The sequence below is a fragment of the Lissotriton helveticus genome, chromosome 6, assembly GCF_964261635.1.
Source record: "Lissotriton helveticus chromosome 6, aLisHel1.1, whole genome shotgun sequence".
Lineage (NCBI taxonomy): Eukaryota > Metazoa > Chordata > Amphibia > Caudata > Salamandridae > Lissotriton > Lissotriton helveticus.
The window spans coordinates 171,184,656-171,206,200 of NC_136067.1; the positions used below are offsets into that span (position 1 = coordinate 171,184,656).

Below are 21,545 nucleotides of genomic sequence, written 5' to 3' on the forward strand. Positions count from 1 at the left end.
CTGCCCTCTGTATCACATGAGCTCTCCGTTTGCCTGGTGTTTGAGGCCCTCCTCCACTCACAGGCTCCTGCCCGCACCTTGTCCCTGGTGATCTAGTGGGAGAGTACTCTGCTCCTCTGCTGTTCCGCCTCTCGTGGCTTTTTCCTGTGGCCTCTTTTCTCTTTTTGCTCTCTCTGTCCTATTTTCTCTCTTGCTCTCTTTTGCTCTCTGTTCTTTGTGCCCTCTTCTCTGTCTTTACTCCCTCATGCTCCCCACTGCTGCTTCCTCTGCAGCCCCTCCGCCCTCCAGAGTGTCCTTCTCACTCTTGCCTCCCAGCTGACCACCCTCTCCTGACACCTACTTAATGGCATCCACTATACAGTAAAAAGAGTAAGATCACTGACCTGGTCAGTTTGACTGCTCTCCCCCGCACAGCTCCACCAGTATGTGCTGTACCCTGAGCTCAGTTACATGGTCCTCCACCCACAGGCTCCTGCCTGTGCCTCATCCCAGGTGGTCTAGTGGGAGAGCACTATGCTCTTCTGCTGTACCGCCTCTCTTGGCTTCTTTCTGTGCCCTCTTTTCTCTTTTTGCTCTCTCTACTCTCTTTTCTCCCTCAATTTCTTTTGCCCTCTTTTTTTCGTGTCCTCTTCTCTCTCTTTACTCCCTTGCACTCCATGTCATTGCTGCCCCCAAGGCCCCTTCCTCCTCCAGCGTGCCCTTCCCTCTCCTGCCTCCCAGTTGACCGCCCTCTCACTGACCCATACTTAATGGCGCCCACTGTGTGGCCGCATGCAGCAGGCATGCCAAAGGCAATCCCGTCTATGCCTCTCCGTGACCAACGACGGGGACCCTGGTCTTCCGACCCGCCACCGCTACGACCCCAGCGCCCTCCATGCTTTCAACTTCGGACGCAACAACAACTGCCAGCTTTTGACACTGAGTAACACCCAAGGCCCTATCTCCTGTTGACATGCCGCTGCACCTTCACCCACCTCTGGACCCCAGCAGCAGGCCCCAGCCTACCGGACATCACTGCTCACAAATCACTCAACTGCATCCTCCTCAACGTGTGCTCTCTACACAAGCACGCCATTTGAAATTTGGGACCTTCTCAACGCCCACGCTCCTGACGTGGCCTTCCTCACAGAAACCTGTGCTAACACCAACTCTGTGCCCGACATCCCCACCGCCATTCCCGACGGATACAAGATCCTGCGAGAAGACCGTCCCACATGCCCAGGAGGAGGCATCACCATCATCTGCAAGAGCTCCCTCTGCATGACAACCACCGGCCCGACGACACTATTACCCTCATGGAGCATCTCCACTTATAGATCCAGACCAACCCTAAAACGACTCTCCCAGAACCCTTATCTGCAGCCGCCAGGCCCCCGCACTCCTTTCACCAACACAATTGCCAAACTCATTGCAACCCGCGCCCTCGCCTCCACAGACTATATCCTACTCAGAGATCTAAACTTCCACCTGGAAAACCACGACGACCCTACCACCACCCTCCTAAGAACCTCGCCAACATAGGACTGAAGCAACTTGTCACTGCCCTGACACATGCAAACAAAGAGTGTTACATCCTAGACAAGCTGGCTTCAGAGCTCACCACAGTACGGAGTTGGTGATGCTATCTGTCTTGGATGAGTTGAGAATAATGGCTGACAAGAAAGTATCGAGTGCCCTGATTTTATTAGACCTTTCAGCGGCATTCGATACGGTCAGCCATAAAATTCTCTTGTCTCGCCTGGCTAATGTAGGGATAGAGGGACCTGCTTTTCAATGGCTCGAATCCTTCCTGACTGACCGAACGCAGAGGGTACAGTTGGGGGATCATGTATCAATCACCGGTTCCCTGACATGCGGTGTTCCACAGGGTTCGGCCCTGTCACCTCTGCTCTTTAATTTATATCTTCAACCGCTGGTGGAGAGTCTGGCTCAGCTGGACTGCCAGGTTTTCAATTACGCAGACGACACTCAGCTACTTGTACGGATTAACAACACTAGTGTCAGTCAGGATTACGTACAAGAAGTGCTGCATTTTACAGCGGGCTAGATGACTGACAACCCACTCAAAATAAATCTAGACAAGACGGAAATTCTGGCTGTTCCATGTATCAACAGCCCTTGGTGTGACCTGTTTTGGCCGCGGGAACTGGGAGTTACCCCTAACCCAGTCCCAGTGGTCAGAAGTTTGGGCATCAAAATCGACGCCGACCTCTCTATGAACAACCAAGTGTCGGCAGTGGTTGGCACCTGCACAGGAATATTGAGGAGTTTGCGGAAGCTTGTCCCTCTTCTCACTACTATCTCCCTTCAGGTCATTGTGTCCAGGTTGGATTATGGGAATGCCCTCTACATCGGCCTCCCCTGGAAATTATTAAGAAGACTACAGGTTGTGCAGAACGATGCGGCGCGCCTCATTTTTAATCTACCTAGACGGTCCCATGCTTCCCCATTGCTCTCCAAACTACACTGGCTACCCATCAGGCAGCGAGCATCTTTTAAGGGCCTTTGCATTGCCCATAAGGCCATTTACGGACAGGCCCCAGTATACATCATGGATCGCCTGATGAGTTACACTCCTGCTCGGGCTCTTCGTTCCTCTGCTGCTTGCCAGCCGGTTATACCACGGTTCAATTCGGCTCGCAAGGGTGGGATATCCTTTTCCACTTTGATCCCACAGCTTTGGAACAATCTTCCCGGAAATCTGCGTAAAGAACCGGGTCTCCTTCCTTTTAGGAAAAAACTTAAAACTATCTTGATTTTGGAAGCACTGACCACAAATTAAGCCTGCCCATTTTGGCTCAAATGCACTGTCTGTTATAATTATTTCCTCTAGAAGCGCGAAGAGACCTGATGATGAACCTGCGCTATATAAGAACTAACTATAAAAAAAAAAAAAAAACATGCAGCGGGACACATACTCGACCCGGTCTTCATAGACGGTAATTGCATCTCCTAAAGCCACACCACGGAACTCCTCTGGGCAGACCACCACTGCGTTTACTTCTCCTTCAGAAAACCCATCGTACACAAGCACACCCACCGTCTCCCCTGTAGAAGCTCAAACAAAGTCCCTGAAGACCAGCTTACCTCAGTCTTCACCACCCTCCTCCACTGCCGCCGTCCAACACCACGGCGCACAATCTCCTCCGCTGGATCACGAACTGCGCTGACACACTCACAATCCTCAAGAAAGCCACAGAAGGACACATTAAGAAAGCAAGCTGGTTCACCCCTGCACACCAAGAATCCAAGTGCTTCTGCTGGTGACTTGAATAGACATGGAGGAACAACAAAACCTAGAAACATGCACCACCTACAGAGCAGCCACCACACCACATCACCACCTCAACAAATCCACAAAAAATACCTTCCTCCAAGACAATATCCTTACCAACGCCCACAACTCCAAAGAACTCTTCGCCATCATAAAGGAATTTGCCAAACCCGGCAGTGAAACAACAGACCTCTGCAACAGACTCAGCACTGTTTTTCACCTCAAGATTACGACGATCTATGACAGCTACGACAACCAAGACCTCTGCACTGCTCCAGCTCCACCCCCAGCAACATCACCCAACAGGCCCTGCTTGCTTGGACCCTGCTCATGATAGAAGACACCATAAAGACTATGAAGAGCATCCACTCTGGAGCACCCTCTGATGCCTGCCCACCCCACATCTTCCACAGAGCTGCCAGGGCCATTGTACCCAAACTATGCCAGAGAATGAACTGCTCCCTCGAAACCACAATGTTCCCCTGTGACTGGAAACATGCCGAAGTTGTCCCCCTCCAGAAAAAACCCTCCACGGACCCGACAGACCTCAAGAATTTTGGGCCCATCTCCCTGCTTCCATTCGCAGACAAAGTCATTGAAATGGCTGTCAACACCCAGCTAGCAAACTTCATCGAAACCAACAATGTCCTGGATATCTCCCAATTCGAATTCCGCAGCAACCACAGCACTGAGACTGCCTTACTCGCCGACATCAACAGCATCCGCTCCCTTCTAAACCGGGGCCAAATGGCAACCCTCATCATCCTGGACCTCTCAGCTGCCCTCGACACCATCTCCCACTGCACACCTGCCAGCAGACTCCACGACACCAGCACCCGCGGAAATGCGGAAAGGCCCTTAACTGGATACGCTCATTTCTCACAGGTAGAACTCAATTAGAATGTGACCTTTATAAACGTTCTAAAGCACTCTCATTTAAAGACTGTCCGCACTCCTCCCCTTTGCTTAGCCTCTTCGCCTGCCACTTACCTGTTTCCCGGTTTACAGGACTCTGTTTGCCAGCTCACTTGTACCTTCCACTTCGGCCTCACCGCAAAGGACATCCCCCATCAGTCTTGTGCCTGGATGGAAAAACAAGAAGAAAAGGAGAAACACATTAACAGACTTGATTTGCCTATACTCTGAGCTCAGTTGCAACATCTTGCTTGCAGACAATGTAACTAGTGTTTTTGTTCAACTTGTACATTCTGTTGTCAGGGCTCTGCCAGAATTCACTTTGGTGAAGCCAACCCCATCTGTATCCTGGACTCTAAATGAACTCAGGGAAAACTATTTCCTTATAGATTGGAAGGGATATGACTATTCAGAGCGTTCCTGGGAATCAGCCTCCTCAATTCATGCCCCCTATGTGGTGAGATGATTTCATGCCCTCCATCCCAATAAACCACAACCTGTAAGACTGCCTTTGGGATGGGCGCCTGTCAGGAAACCTGCCACAGCTCACTTCATTGAATATCACAATATACCGGCATGACTCATATCATTCCTCTCAACACCTATGAATGAACAAATGCATTGTTCCTGACTGTTGACCATATCACATGCTGTTGGTAATATCTAGCTGCAGCTGGTGTTCCCCGGTTCGTTTGAAAAGGCTTAATAACTTTTACAAATGTTTTACCATGTATATGCAAGGTCAGGTTTCAGGTGCCATGGAAACATCCAGAAAATCCACCAGAATAAACATTAAGCAACTGGCATAGGCAATTAGGATGGGACCTCCATGAACGTTCTAAAGCAGTCCTACTTAAAAAGACCGCCCACACTCCTCCCCTTCGCTTAGCCTCTTCGCCTACCACCTACCTGTTTCCCGGCTTCCAGTACTTTGTCTTGCCAGCTCCCTTGCTCCTTCCACTTCGACCTCACAGCAAAGAATGTCCCACATCAGTCTTTCATGTCACATCAGTCTGGCATCTGGATGGAAAAGCAAGAAGGAAAGGAGAGACACATTAGCAGACTTAATTTTGGTACGAGCTGAGCTCAGTCGCAACATTGTGCTTGCAAACAAGGTAACCAGTGTTTTTGTTCAACTTGTAATTTCTGTTGGCAGAGCTCTACCAGAAAGGACTTGGATGAAGCTAACCCCGTCCACATTGGCTAAGTGGGTTTGATGCTGGAATCATACTCACTACTGTGTCAAAACTTTGATGAAGGACCCTCTATGGACTATCTAAAAATAACTGACAACAAAACTAAAGGTAGGTTGAGCTATAAAAAGCTTTTGTGAGGGGATACCGTAAAAGATATAGCTAAAAGTAGACTAAAGCAGTATTATTTGTTTGTTTATAGATAACATATCTGTCGTTGCCATTCATCAGACTTGTGTAAATGCCTGCTGCAGTGTTGTGGTTGAGTAGACGAGACACTGCATCATTTGACTCCACATGCTCTTTCCATCCCAATCCCCTTACCCCTGGGATTTGCCACCGGAGCAGTGTCACCTGTACACGGAAGGCAAGTCTTAAGGGTATTCAGGAACTAACATTGCTGCCCCATTGGAATCACTTGGGATCCAGCTTGGTGGCTTATAACAGGCACAGAGAAGCACATTTATATTTCCTATAGCTAAAATGAAGTGTCTCCTAACGAGCACAGAAAGAAAGGAAAACAATGGCTTTGTGTTCTTCATGTGTGACCCAGGAACTAACTGTACAAACTACAGGGCGTCAGTGCATATCAGATGCACATACAGCGTATTCATGAGTTAACAGAAAAGTGTGGCCAAAGTCACCACAAAAAAGAGATGTCAACTTTAAGAGTTGTATGTAAAATGGAGACTGCACATTAGCCACGCTACAACGCCAAAGACATCCTCAATAAAATGTCTAAAGTTCCATGGGAAGAGGGATATTGGTCAGTTACTATGGAGGTCAGGAGTTTATATACAGCTATTAAGCACCAAGATAGTTTAACTGCTCTAAAATATTTTTTCTCTTTCAAGTTGACCAGTTATACTCAACATGTAAATATGCTGTTGGAGTTGACAGAAGTTGTACTGAGCAACAAATATTTAAAGTATCATCAAAGGTGTGGAACAGTGGGTGCTGGGGTTTGCCCCTTACCTACGCCAACCTTTTCATGGGTTGGTATGAGAGGGAGCATGCCTGGAATAACACCATAGGTGAAGAGTGCAACCACATGGTAATGTGCTTCAATTTATTAGTGATATCTTTATGATATGGAATTTTTCCAAGGAATCCTTGACTAAATATAATTGATTATTTTATTCCAATGATAGAAAAGTGAATCTTACAATGAATTATCACAAGGAAAGCATAAAGTTCCGTGTTTGGAATTATATGTAAAAGATGGTAAGCTTTTAAGCTGTTCAAAGCAGAAAAAATATACCAAGTGATAGTATTCTACAGTACCAGTTAGAACATCCCTTAGTAACAAAAAGTAACATCCCCTATGGGGAATTACTAAGACATAAAAGTAATTGTAGTTAAATGGATGACTATAAAAAGGATGAACAGAATGTGATTTAATTTTGTGATATTTGTGATATTTGTGATATTTTTTGTGATATTTGTGAGGTTATTTGTAGAGCGCGACGTTCGCTCCGGAGGGAGCATCTTGGCGCTAAAGATCCTGAGTGACCAATCCTGGGTTTGAAGGAGGGATTAGATGGCCGCTTTAGAGTAGTCATCGGAGAGGTTGAAAATCCAGGTCTTAAGGAGCTTTCTAAAGGGTTTTTCCAGCGTCTGTTGTCTGAGAGTTTTGGGCAGGTTGTTCCATGCTTTCGTGGCCAAAGAGCTTAAGGTTTTGCCACCCTTAGTCTTTAGGTTATATTTGGCCGGGAGGATAAGATTATCAAGAGACGAGCGTAGGGAACGACTAGGGGTGTAGTGGGGGAAACGACTGGAGAGGTATTTAGGGCCGGTTTTGCTGAAGGCACGGAAGGCAGTGATCAGAATTTTAAAAAGAATTCTCTTATGGAGAGGCAGCCAGTGTAGTGAACGGAGGGCGGCGGAGATAGAGGATCTGCGAGGTAGCCTGAGTACTAGTCGTGCGGCGGAGTGAAGCACACTTTGAAGTTTTGATAGTGTGTTCTTTTTTGCCCCTGCAAGAAGGCCGTTGCAATAGTCTAGGCGGGAAATTATAAGCGCTATTGCAACAGTTTTCCTGGCATCGATAGGAAGGAAATTGAAGAATTTTCTGAGAGATTTGATTATTCCAAAGCATTTTCCAGCTACCGTTCTAGCATGTAGGTCAAAGGAGAGGTCAGAGTCAAAGATAACGCCGAGATTTCTGGCGGATGTAACAATCTGGGGAGGAACAGCTGAATTGTCTGGCCACCAGAGGGCTGGGTTGAAGCCTAATGATTATCTGAAGGGGATTACCTGATACAGATTTTACAGTAAGCTGTTGGTAAGGTTGCAAAGATTAGTAGAGATTAGCCTTTCCTAATAAAATAAGAAACCACAGAAAAATAAAAGGGCAGAGTCAGGTAAGACTTATAACCACATTTTGTGCAGAAAGTGGAAATTCCTTCATAAAGATCTATGAAAAATCTTGCCATTTAAACCATTGGTTACATATAGAAGAGCTGAAACATTGAGACCCATCCTTAGTCTGAGTGGCACATTGAGATATCATATAAAGAACATATGAAGTGGATGAGCTCTAAGCTATATGAATGTTGTAAGTGTGGCAACTGTGCCTGCTGGTAACATTTCAAAGATAAGACCGAGTCATTTTGGAGTGAAGACGATCAAAAGAAATTCTCAATTAAGCAATTTAGTAATTGCAATACATCATAATGCATAAGTATAGGATTTTGTATGTCTGTGGCAAACTATACATTGGATCAAACAAACGCCCACTAAAGGAGAGGTATAAGGAGCATTTTAATGATAGTAGTGATAGTAAATATCCGGTAGCTTCACATTTGGCACATATCATAAATCTGATAATATTGTGGAACTTAAGTTTTTTGGCCAACAAACAAGTTCAAAAGGGGTGATCGTGAACATAAACTGAGGTTGATAGAAATATGGTGGATAAATATGTTGAAAACAGTAAAAATGGGAGTAAATATTCCTCACACCTGTCAAGTAAAAAATACATACATATGATGTGTATGATATGGATGATATGGAACTGCAGCAGATGGCTTGTGTTTTGATGTACAGGAGTGGTAATGAATTTTGGTTGCTAGGGTGATAATCATGGGCGTCCGTTCCAGGGGGGGGCACATTTTTAACTTCATCACCATCCCCCTAGCACCCTTCTCCCCTCTTCCTTGCACCCTTATCACCCTCCCCCTTGCACCCTTCTCCCCTCTGCCTTGCACCCTTCTCACCCTCCCCCTTGCACCCTTCTCCCCTCCCCCTTGTACCCTACTCCACCTGTGCCTTGCACCCTTTTCTACCTTGCACCATTCTCCCCTCTGCCTTGCACCCTTCTCCACTCTGCCTTGCACCCTTCTCCCCTCTGCCTTTCACCCTTCTTCCCTCCACCTTGCACCCTTCTCCCTCTCCACCTTGCACCCTTCTACCTTGTACCCTTCTCCACCTTGCACCCTTCTCCCCTCTGCCTTGCACCCTTCTCCTCTCTGCCTTGCACCCTTCTCCCCTCTGCCTTGCACCCTTCTCCTCTCTGCCTTGCACCCTTCTTCTCTCTGCCTTGCACCCTTCTCTCCTCTGCCTTGCATCTTTCTCCCCCTCCACCTTGAACCCTTCTCCCATCTGCCTTGCACCCTTCTCCCCTCTGCCTTGCACCCTTCTCCCTTCTGCCTTGCACCCTTCTCCTCTCTGCCTTGCACCCTTCTCCACTCCGCCTTGCACCCTTCTCCACTCTGCCTTGCACCCTTCTCCCCTCTGCCTTGCACCCTTCTCCACTCTGCCTTGCACCCTTCTCACCCTCCCCCTTGCACCCTTCTCCCCTCTGCCTTGCACCCTTCTCCCCTCTGCCTTGCACCCTTCTCCCCTCTGCCTTGCACCCTTCTCCTCTCTGCCTTGCATCCTTCTCCTCTCTGCCTTGCACCCTTCTCTCCTCTGCCTTGCACCCATCTCTACCTTGCACCCTTCCCCCCTCCGCCTTGCACCCTTCTCCCCTCCGCCTTGCACCCTTCTCCCCTCTGCCTTGCACCCTTTTCCCCTCTGCCTTTCACCCTTCTCCCCTCTGCCTTGCACCCTTCTCCCCCTCCGCCTTGCACCCTTCTCTACCTTGCACCCTTTCTCGCCCTCTGCCTTGCACCCTTCTCCTCTCTACCTTGCACCCTTCTCGCCCTCTGCCTTGCACCCTTCCCTCCCTCTGCCTTGCACCCTTCTCCCCTCTGCCTTGCACCCTTCTCGGCCACCCCCTTGCCCCCTTCCCACCCAATGGAGGAGGCTGTCACCTGGAACAATGGCATCATTTCAAAAGCATGATGGACTAGGGCCCACGCCAGACGCACTGGCAATCTGGGGGGGGGGGAGTGATTTAATGTTATGCACGGCCAGTTTGGGATTTTACCCCGCGAAGGGAAAGCTATGTTGAATGTATGTGTAAAAATTCTTAATAAAAAAACTTTAAAATAAAAACAATTATGCCAGAAAAATACTGAGAACAGAGGCCATCATTTAGAGTATGGCAGTCGGTCGTCATTCCGCCAAGGCAGCAGTGGGATGTTCCCTCCTACCCTGTCATAAGACCAACCTGTATACTTTGAGAACCTAACAAGGAAGATGGAGATCTCTGTGCCTTCAGCAGAGCCATGGTAAAAGCAGCTCCGTTAAGTTTGCTGAGTGGGTGAGATGTTTTATTCTGTCACTTGACATTTGTTTTTTTCATTGTTCAAAAACAAAATCCCAAAACAGACACTTGTTACTGAAAAACATAAAATGAATGTCTCTGACACACTGGGAGTTTTCTTCCAGTGTGCAGGGGTTATTTCTTTAGTTTCCTGCTGGGTACTGTCAGGATTTTCCTGGTGGTCTCAAACAGGAAAAGGTCATGCTAGAACATCACCCTAAGTAGGGTGGATGACCTAAGGTACTTTTGCTGACAGCTAAATATCTAATGGATAGTTAGTCAAAGGTTTCCACCAGTGGAGTCAGCATTGGCTTCCGCATCAGAAACGTGGTTGCGTTGACTGCAAATAAGAAGAACTGTGTGTTCGGCAGACAAGCTATCTGCCATGTTTGTGACAGAGTATCCTGTCTGCCAAACTTTAAATGAGGGCTAGAGATGTGATCCAGTAATGGATTAACTCGGCTAGTCTTAAGAGTGAAACCAAGGCTTGAATCCAACCATCAGATGATCACATACCGCAAAGCCCACGGCAGCATGAGACCTGCATATTGCACAGAATTGAATGTGACACACACACACACAGCAGACAGGCACACATATATACACCCACATACATATGCACACACAACTGGAACACATAGGAATAATAATAAACTCCCTCAATTATGTGTGTGTCAATATTACTATTCTGTTTTTATTTGTAAGTGTCCTAACACTCATAGGTGTGCTAGCACTTGAACAGCGAAATGCTCTGATACACAAAGTGAGTGAGTTCCACAAAATAACACTTGCGTATTGGAAAGCGTGGACTCCTAAGCGCCTTATATTCACTCGGATTACCATAAGTAGTAGGTAGCGTACTTTTTGAAAACTGCTACTGTGGCAGTTAAGGGTGAGTGTGTGCTTAAGGTCAGAACATTCTTGTATACAGAAGATTATGTGAACATAACATAGGGCCTTAAACTGCATGAGTTGTCTCAGAAATATGTGACCTGTTGTAAAGCAAATGATGCACAAAGTAGTTGTCTCACACAGAAGGATACAACATTGCCAACAGTTCCTCTCATGTTCAGCCTCTGATCAGCAACAGTCCACGTGAGACTTTCTATGCCGCCAGTCAGCTACCAACATTCTCTGCACAAGTAGGGGCATATGTACACGCCCGATCGCCACCACATCATCCCTTTTTTTGGATGTTGTGGTGGTGATAGGGGCTTCGTCTTATTTACATGGCAACGATAAGCCACTTAACGTGGCTTAACTCTGCCTTGTAAACAAGGCACCCTTTCATGCTATAGTTAGCATGAAAGAGGAGGGCAATGGGTGCTGTGTGGGCTTTTCACCGCAACACCCATTGATTTTGATGTTACCCCATATTTACAACGGTGGCATAAATATGGGGCACGCCAAAATTAAAACCAGGGAACACCTGGTCTTATCCTTGCAAAACGAGGAGAAATGTTTAATTTCTCCTCGTTTTTGCTGTTTCCATGTGTGCTGTGTTGTGCAGCACACATAGAAACAACAAAATACCACTGGTTGTTTATGTGCAGGAAGGTGTCCCTTCCTGCACATAAACAATCATTAAAAAGATGATGTTTTGCAACTTCTTTGTGTGTTGCATTAAGCAGCACTCACAGAAGTTACAAAACGCCATTTAAAGATTGTTTAGGTGCAGGAAACGACACCTTTTTGCACATAAACAATCTTCCCCTGCAACTCAGACACCCTTGCAATATAGTGCATGGGGGCCTGTGCTAGGCAGCTAAATTTAGCACCAGCATAGGGGGAAACGCAGGGCTGCACCATATTGTTGTCAATATGGTTCAGCCCTGCATTTTAGAAGTGGCGGAGTGCACTGTTAAGCCAACGCTGCGCTCCGTCACTTCCATTGTAAATATGCCTCGTAGTGTTCTGAAAAAACACAAAAGAAAGACTAGGCAGGGCATATAGCCATAACATGACCTCTTGGATGCACATCTAGGAGAAGCAGGGTGCAAACCTGGCTTCATGTAGGTTTTTCTATTCTTCAAATGGAGAGGCAATGTCAGTCCACCAGGAGTATATGTGGCGTACATGTCAGTCTCTTCCTTCAGATGTCTCCAAAGCTCTCCACTTTACAATGTTCCACTCGACATGAGGTACACAGACAAGCAATGGAGAGAAACCCACCAATTTCAGGATAACAGAGCTTTTGGAGTCCTGACAGGTCTATACAGAATAGATGTTACACATACTCACTGTAAACCGCAGGACAAAGGGATGAGGAAGCCTGCAGGGATATGGATAGAAACCCCTTCAGCCATGTCATGTGACGCCGACACTTCGGGCAAGGTACCTGTTGTATCTGCACCTGTTATCTCTAATTCTATTACGTGTACTGTATTCTATTATGACACATACCGCATTCCATGTTCTGTGTTTGAGCTCTGCTGTCGGGTGATTCGATTCCGTGACTTGGACACGACAGCATTGCTCTTCCTTAGCCTGTTCTTGTGGGTTTATATTATTACAGATTTATTCATAATAAATCTTCTACTCAAACTCCTGCATTGATATGTTGTTATTCCTATAGAAATACAACATAAATATGGCGACGATGGATTGGGATCTTGGAGATAATTTCTTTGAAAAAAAATTTTTGGCAGTTCGAGTTTAAATAGAAATACCCACCGAGAAAAGACTCTATTTTTCAAGAAAGGAAGAAATTAATTACAGCGACTATCTTCATATGGTAAGATCAATTTACCAATATATTAACGTCGCTAAGCTGAATTCGTTTAAAAGTTACCTGAAGTCCGTTTAAATCGTTGGGAAACGAGCGCGTGTGAAGAGGGGCGAGCTGAGAGCAAAGCGTCATCAGGAACTGTGCGCGAGAGGAGAAGAGTGAGGAAACTCTGTGCGCGAGTTCAAAACAGCTCAGTTACACTCTGTCATCACGCAAGGTCAAGCAACGTGACACCACGCAGCGGCCATTTTGATTCACTCGTAAACAAAGGGAAACATCACCGGTTGAAAAACGAGCAAGGTCTTTTCACACATTAAAAGAAGATCGTCGATGGTAATATTAATTATTTATAAATCGGATCATTTTTGTTTACGATATCTGAACTTAACTCTTTAAAAAAAAAATAAAAAAAAAAATTTTTTTTAGATAAAAGATAATAGAACAGTTATAAGGAAAGTTTGGACTATGGCTTACCAAATTCAACCTTATCAAATAAATCCTTTCCTACAGAATGCTGGTAAACCACCAGTTAAATGGGAACAGTGGCATAAATCTTTTGAAAGCTATCTTATTGCAATAGATGGTAAAGATTATACAAAGGAGAGGAAACAAGCTGTTTTATATGGACTCCTAGGTGATGCTGGAAGAGAAATCTTTGATAATATGCCTGAAAGTGAACCACCACCTGGTCAGTTCATTCCTTGGGATGAGTACACTGAGGCTGTAAAAAGATTGGAAAAAAGATTTAAAGAACAACCAAATATAATGGTAGAAAGGCATGGATTTAACAAGAGAAAACAATTACAAGATGAGAGCATTGAAGACTATCTTTCTAGTTTACGTATTTTAGCTTCTAAGTGTGAATTTGGGGACATGCTCGATACTTATTTAAGAGATCAATTAGTCTTTCACTGTTATTCAAACAAAGTTCAGGAACGTCTTCTAGCATGCAGGAATCCCACTTTAAATGAGGTCATCGACATCGCTATTGGTATTGAAAGGTCTTCTGTTTCTGCTAAAGTTATATCTGGAACAAGCAATGCGGAACCTGTATGCTCTATAACAAATAAGAGTAAGCTACAAGACTTTAAAAAAGAGAAAGGATCCATTTCTACAAAAAAGAATATAGTTTGTTATCGTTGTGGTTCCAAAACTCACATCGCTAATAATCCTATTTGTCCAGCACATGGAAAGAAATGTGCGAAGTGTAGGAAAATTGGACATCTTGAAAGTGCATGCAAAACTATTTTTAAAAATAGAAATACTTCACATACTAGTGTAAATGCCTTAGATGACATGGAAGACGATATTGGTAACCTTGTTATTAATGTTAATTTAGAAGACTCTGATATTACATTCAAAGCACCTTTAGGCGAAGCCTTTATTCATGGTGTTAAATTAGAAGTAATGGCAGACTCAGGGTCACCAATAACCATTTTAGATGAAATAACTTATGCCAATTATCCTTTTCCTAGTAAACTTTCTGTTGCTGATGTTAATCCTAAGGCAATTGGTGGACAATTTCTCAAAATATTGGGATACTTCACTGGTTTAGTTGAACTGTTAGGTAGAGAAATTACAACAAAAGTTTATGTAGTTGAAAAAGGCAAAGATATTATTGGTTGGCGTGATTTAGGTAAGATGGGCATTATGTTGAAACCTGGTAGTGACACTCCTATTATCCTCGGTGAGATTCCTATAGCTTCTATAGATATCTGCAGAGAGAAAGTATTTTATAATAACTTAGATTCTATTCTTAGTAAATACAAAGAAGTATTTGAAGATAGAATCGGTTGTGTGAAGGGTGTTGAGCATGACATTAAGTTAAAGGACAATGCTGTACCTATTATACACAAAGTCAGAAATGTACCATTAAGTGTGCGAGCAGAGTTAAAAGAGCATTTGGATGGTCTATGTAAAGATGGAGTAATTATGCCTACAGATTCCTCTGAGTGGGTTTCTGCAGTTGTATTGGCCAAACGAAAAAATGGTAAGTTGCGCATGTGTGCAGATTTGCGCTCTCTGAACAAAAAACATTTTGGTGGATTGTCACCCATTACCATTGATTCAAGAGATGCTTATGGCAATAGGAAATTCCACTCATTTTTCATTAATAGACTTAAAATCAGCCTACCATCAGGTTGTTTTGTCAAAGAGATCACAAGATCTTACTACTTTTGTTACTCCCTTTGGTGCCTTCAAATATACGAGACTCCCTTTTGGATTAGCTTCTGCAGCAAGTGTATTCCAGAAGCTAATGGATTCGTTATTTGGAGACATCAAAGGGGTACAAGCATTTCAGGATGACATACTCATTTTTGGAAATGGAGTCGAAGACCATAATAAAACTCTTGACAAGGTCTTAAACATTTTGAGTAAAAGAGGAATGACTGTGTCAAAAGAGAAATGTAGTTTTTTAGTTCAGGAATTAGAATATTTAGGACACTCTATAACTAAAGAGGGCATTAAACCAAAAAAGAACTTGATTGATTCCATCATGCTTGCACCTGCCCCAATTGACAAAGACTCTCTTAGATCTTTTTTAGGATTAAGCGAATACTATGCACGTTTTGTGCATGGTTATGCATTTGTGGTGGAACCTCTCAGGTGTTTAACGAGGAAGAATGAAAAGTTTGAATGGTCTCTTGTCCATGATGAAGCATTTAACAAAGTCAAGGGTATGATTAAGAATGCACCAGCTTTGAAACCATTTTCTTGTGGTGTTAGGTGTGTTGTTACCGTAGATGCTAGTTGTGTAGGTCTTGGTGGAATTCTCACACAGTTTGTGGATGGAAAAGAAAATACCATTGCCTTTATTTCGAGAACCTTAACTACAGCTGAGACCAATTATAGTACCATAGAGCGGGAGGCTTTGGCTTGCTCATAGGCGGTCGAAAAGTTCAGGTGTTATTTATGGGGAACTCGTTTTGATCTTGTTACAGATCACAAACCCCTCATTTATTTGATGAATGGGAATGGTACAGGCCATGCAACTTCAAGACTAGTTAGGATTATCTCTAGGCTACAAGAGTACAATTTTGATGTTAAACACATCTCAGGAGGAGCGAATTTTAGGGCAGACTGTTTGTCAAGAATTCCTCTTGACAATCAGGTTGGATCCTATGACAGTCTTGATGATGAATGTGTTGTAGTTTCAGCAATAGATGCTTGTGACAATTCTTTGGGATGTTTTTCTGAAAATGATTGGTTGGATGGTTATGAGAAAGATCAAATTTTGAAAAAAATCAAGGAATACATTAGAAAGGGATGGCCACCTGTTAGAAGTCTTAGTAAAGATCTTGTACCTTATCAGCAAATTTCTTCTGAATTAAGTTTGGAAAATCAGTTCATCACCAGATGTGGACTTTTTATTCCGCCTTGTGATTTGAGAAAGGGTCTTGTAGAGAGAGCTCATTCTGGTCATCCAGGAATGTCTGGTACCAAGAAAATTTTGAGAAAATTTTATTGGTGGCCTAGTATGGATAATTTAGTTGATGATTTTGTTAGCAAGTGTCCTGAATGTCTTCTGTCCGACAAGCATTGGAAGAGTAAAAAGAATTTTACATCTACTAATTTATTGCCTGAACAAGCATGGGAAAAATTAGCAATTGATTTTTCGGGACCTTATAATATTTTGCCGGAAGATATGAGATATTTAATTGTCTTAACTGACTATTATTCTAAATGGATCTCATATGATTTTGTTAAATTTCCATCTACGGATATTGTAATTGAATTTCTAGAGAAGATCTTTAATGTAGAGGGTTTCCCAAAGAAATTAGTATCCGATAATGGCACACATTTTGTATCTAAAAGAATGGTGGATTTCCTTAATAAATATGACATAAAGCATATTAAAAGTCCTTTGTATTTTCCAGCTGCAAATGGACTGGTTGAAAGAGCAAACAAATTTTTCAAAGAAGGCATACAAACAGCTTTGTCATCAGGAATGGAGGTCAGGAAACATGTAAAAGACAAGGTTTGGAGTTATCTTAATACTCCGCATTCTATCACTGGTTTTACCCCTTTTTTCTTGTTGAAGGGCAGAGATGCAAATGATATCATCAAACCTCTGTTTGATAATAAATCATCTTCTTTAAATAAGTTGCATCTTTCAGAAGCTGATTCGGTTGATGAGTGTGTCAGGCAGAATTTTGAGAAAAGATATAAAGTTGCTAATAATATTTCTCCATCAAATTTTGAATTTAAAACTGGTGATTGGGTAATCATTAAAAAACCAAAAAAAGTTGTCAAAGGTGAATCTAAGTTTTCTTTACCCCAACAGGTTGTTAGATCATCTAATTCATCTGTTATGATTAAGAATAAGGGTTGGTGGAATAAGAGTGCTGTTGTCAAGCTTGAACCTTATCAAAAAGACATAATCTTAAAAAAACTTAAAGATAAGAATATTTCAAGAAATTCTTCCTTTTTATGTTACAAAGATTTTTTGGATGTTGTGCAACCATTTCTTTCTTTTGATTTTGATCAAGGGTTAGTATCTAGAGATCACGAAGTTCTTGAAAATACTCAAAGTTCTTCACATGTTAGTGAAACTAATTCTCATTCTGTCTTTGGTGAGGGAGTGGGTGAGAGTAATCTGTTAGATGTAGAAACTGATGCAAATTCTGTAGATAAGGTACCAGAAACAGTTGTTATTGCTGATGCTAATTCTGCAATTAAGGAGGTTGATGCAGGTCAAAGTTCTTTATCTGATTCTGATTTGAAAATGACTTCTGTTAAGAGAAACATTGTTATGCCTTCCAAATTTAAAGATTATTATTTGTATTGAAACTTGTTGAACCTTATGATATTTATTTTACTTACTTTTGTTTTCTTTTTCTTTTATGGAAAGGAGATGTTGTATCTGCACCTGTTATCTCTAATTCTATTACGTGTACTGTATTCTATTATGACACATACCGCATTCCATGTTCTGTGTTTGAGCTCTGCTGTCGGGTGATTCGATTCCGTGACTTGGACACGACAGCATTGCTCTTCCTTAGCCTGTTCTTGTGGGTTTATATTATTACAGATTTATTCATAATAAATCTTCTACTCAAACTCCTGCATTGATATGTTGTTATTCCTATAGAAATACAACAGTACCCAACTGGAGCAGAGGCTCCATGGGGAGCCATCTTCGTATCCATTGGTAAAACAAAAAGAATCCCCAAAACAAGGAGAAGAAATGCTGCTTGGTACACAATCCTGGAATGCCAATACATTTTTTATGAATGGGTACCACACACGTGTGTGTGTGTATGTGTGGGAGGGTGTGCGTGCACGTGCGCATGTGCGCATGGGCAGAGGGTTGTTGTCGGCATCGGTGTGCCAGACAAAGGACGAGGTAAGGGAAGGTGTAGCAATCCAGCGGTTTTACCTTCACTTTGATGAAGATATGGTGGCCTATTGTGGACAAGAGCTGCATGACCCAGTACCATACATGAATTTAGATCGTTTCTACTTCAAATATAGATTTTTTTCACACTGCTTTGTTTAGTAAATGTTACTTATATTTAAATGAAAGTGCAGCTCACATCATAGGCTGCACGATTTTGGTCAGTGGAAGCATAATGTTAAAATAAACATTTTGCCTGACCTATTTAATATGCTCCTCTTCAATTAAATCGTTTTTAAAATGTCTTGAGGACGTTTTGTTTCAATCTGGATTTAAAAAGTCGACTATTACATAAATATTTGTTCCAAAGCTCAAGGTAAAACACAAGGGTCAGGAGAATAGAACCATTTTAAAGCACTCCATTTTCTGAAATCGTGTTTATTCAATATGTCTTGTGAGGGTTTTGTCTACAAATGTTATATAAATACTTTTTGGTCTGAACTATTTGTCCTTTTGCCAAACGTTGTAAGTGGAATCAACAAGGGAAGTGAAAGATGCACTTGTCTGGTGCAGGATGAAAGGGTCAAGAACTTAATTGCTAGAAGAGGCTGGTTGGGAGAACTCAGCTTGTAAGAGGAGATCGGAGAGATAGATAACTACAAAGATTAATTCAGTACTTCCTTGCCCAGAAGCAAGGAGCCAATTGTTAAATATAAAACTAAAATGAGTACGCACAGCTGATTTATGTCATAGGGTTTGCTGTCAAATCAGCTCATATTATGCCTCCTAATGGTAAAGATCCACAGTTGGAGATGATCAAACATTTCAATAGCCCTTGTAAAGTGCAATCCAAAGCATCCATTCAAATATTTTTTCCAATGCATCATTCTAGTGGTTTTCAACTTCAAAAGTACCACTTTTCATGAGTCAGTATCCCACATGATAAAAGTACTCACATATGCAGAACACTTCAAGATTCCAAGTGGTGGCACCCCCCCATCACTCAAATCCCCCCTTCCCCGATTCACGATTTCTTCCGGCATCTGTCCACATGCATGCACACACAAGCGCACGCAGGATGCTCGCTGTGATGCACAGATGCTGCGTGAACCTCTGGAGAACAGTAAGTCTCTGTGTCCATCCACACACGGTGTAAGACCTCAGTGCAATGCGAGTGCTCCACCTCCTGTGTCACAAACCATAGAATGGTGAATGCCAGCAGCCAAGCCCCTTGCTTCTCAGGTCTCAGAAGCACAAATGTTCAAATGATATGCAAGCACTGAGAAGGGAAGGGAGAAACACAGGTCTCGGATTACAGTCACCGGAACATTCCAATACCCCTCAGGGAGTACCACCATCTAGGTATACCAGGACATTATTAGTTAGATATACTTATGTAAGCTGAAAACATGCACATTGGTAACAACACATTTCAAGCGTATAGACTCAGACTAGAAATGGGCTTAGTCACCATGGTAGGCTGAATTGAGTGCTTGACCCACATGGTGCGACTGTAGGGTCTCCATGCTGATGGCCTACATGAAGAAGAAACAGACAGGCAGCTAGACAAGCCAGGAGACTGAAGAGTATGCAGTGAGCTGGAGGCATCAGAACCCGCAAAGATGTGAGAGGAAGTCAGCCCACAGAGGAAAATCAAGAGAGAAAAACAAACAAAGGAAAGGTCCACACCTAGAGAGGCCGGGTGCCAACTAAGGCAAAGAGAGGAGCAAGAAAGCAAGCGCAAAGTGCCAGCCACTGTGGCATCTGTTGTATAGTCTTTATTATCAGCACTGCCGATCCTGAGGTGGAAATGGCTATCCAAAAAGCTGGGTGCACTCTTTGAATAACTAGATGGAATTCCAGTTGATCACAGCACCACCATCTTGCTTGATGAAAATGGCTTGGTGATTGAGGAAGCAACATCTTGTTGATGCTGGAATCATGTGGCCATGGCATCTCCATGGTCCCACTGGAGACCACAGGCACCATACTTTATAACAACTCCAGGGTTCGCCTGCTCCCTGAGAAGTCATCCTGCTAGCACACGAGATGGTCAGAGACCTCCAGCTGACTGATGTTTGTCTGCATAAGTTCTGACGCTCTATTCCTTGGTTCTCATTAATCGTGTTTGGCTATTTTGGCTTATGCTAGCATAGGAGTGATAAGTAACACCTTTTAGGACCACATTCTTGGCATTCCACTACAACAATAACTCAAATATGGTCTTATATTGCAGGTAGGCTGTCTTATATAGGTGAAAAAACACCGGATAACTGTGGGTCTGAACACCATAAGATTATGTGTGTGTAGCTGGCTGATGGTCTGTTTCAGAGTGTAAACTAAAAATAGACTAAAGGACAAACAACCTTTGTGAAAATATGTCCATCAGTTACGTATTCTGTACCACCCAGTACATCATTTGGTCTACTTCACAGTAGGTAGTCCTTATTGTATCTCCAAAGATAGTAAGAGGAGATAGTTGTTGAAAACGGATGTCTAGTGGATATTATTTGGGTCGTAACTGAAAGCAGTGCATTAGTGATAAGTGAAAAAATGAAATGTGTATAATAAAATTGGATAGTACATGCAATGTAACTTTATTCTGGAGTCATGCACCTCCAACGCTAAAATCAAAATAGTGCAAAAAAGTCAGATGATTCAAACAAATAACTTCTGACTGGCTAATCTGGTCGACATGTTTCTGCGGACAATTAAAGGCCAAACATTGTACCTGCCGCTTCCTCAGGGCCCATTAACTTAATTGCTACTGCTTAAACGTGAAAAAGATATAAACAAAAGGACAATTGTGAACAAAGATGCTGATTATCACCTGTTCATTTCTGGTTCTCCTCCTGAGAGAGTCAGAGGGTCCCAATGTAGAGCCGCCAACATACACACACATAAACAAAAATACAAGATAGGATAACATACCTTCATTAGTAAGGGCTATCAAGTCACATTACTCAATTGCTATTCCTCACATATATGGTCCAGTTAATTTGTAAGGGGAAACTGCCTCGCCTCACCTGGCAAACAGCTCAGGAATTCGAAGCACCGCTCTGTAGTGCAGAGAACGATAAAATAAAATAAAATAGTTGTGAAGAACACCATGACCGTTCAGCAATGTGAGACTCAATGCTTTAAGATGCCCCTGTTAATGAACCTCAAATATCATGTCAACTTATTTATAAATGTTCATTTCCTAATTTACCTAAGGGTTTCTATGTTTAACTTATATGTTAAACTTCAAGCACATCATGCTAGGTTAAGAAGGAAAACTTTGCGGTTTATCACTAGGTCTAAACACTTATTTCCTTTTTGTTTATCATCCCTCGTTATATCGTGTGGACTTGCGATATAACGGGATGTACTTAGCCCATAGTTCCATACAGGCGGCTGTAAAGTAGACATAAATGTCCTACCAGGTCTTCTACACCCCATTAGAG

General features: G+C 43.2%; 1 long non-coding RNA gene across 1 annotated transcript in view; it reads right to left on the minus strand.

The window, feature by feature from the left end:
- LOC144761266 (uncharacterized) overlaps positions 1 to 21,145 on the minus strand; it is a 342,504-nt gene extending 321,359 nt beyond the window's left edge. The window contains exons 1-3 of the long non-coding RNA XR_013595654.1: positions 21,031 to 21,145; positions 5,099 to 5,209; positions 4,265 to 4,356 (exon numbers count right to left, since the gene is read on the minus strand). This is a non-coding gene — a long non-coding RNA (uncharacterized LOC144761266). The remainder of the gene's footprint in view (positions 1 to 4,264; positions 4,357 to 5,098; positions 5,210 to 21,030) is intronic.
- Between the last annotated feature and the right edge of the window lie 400 nt (positions 21,146 to 21,545).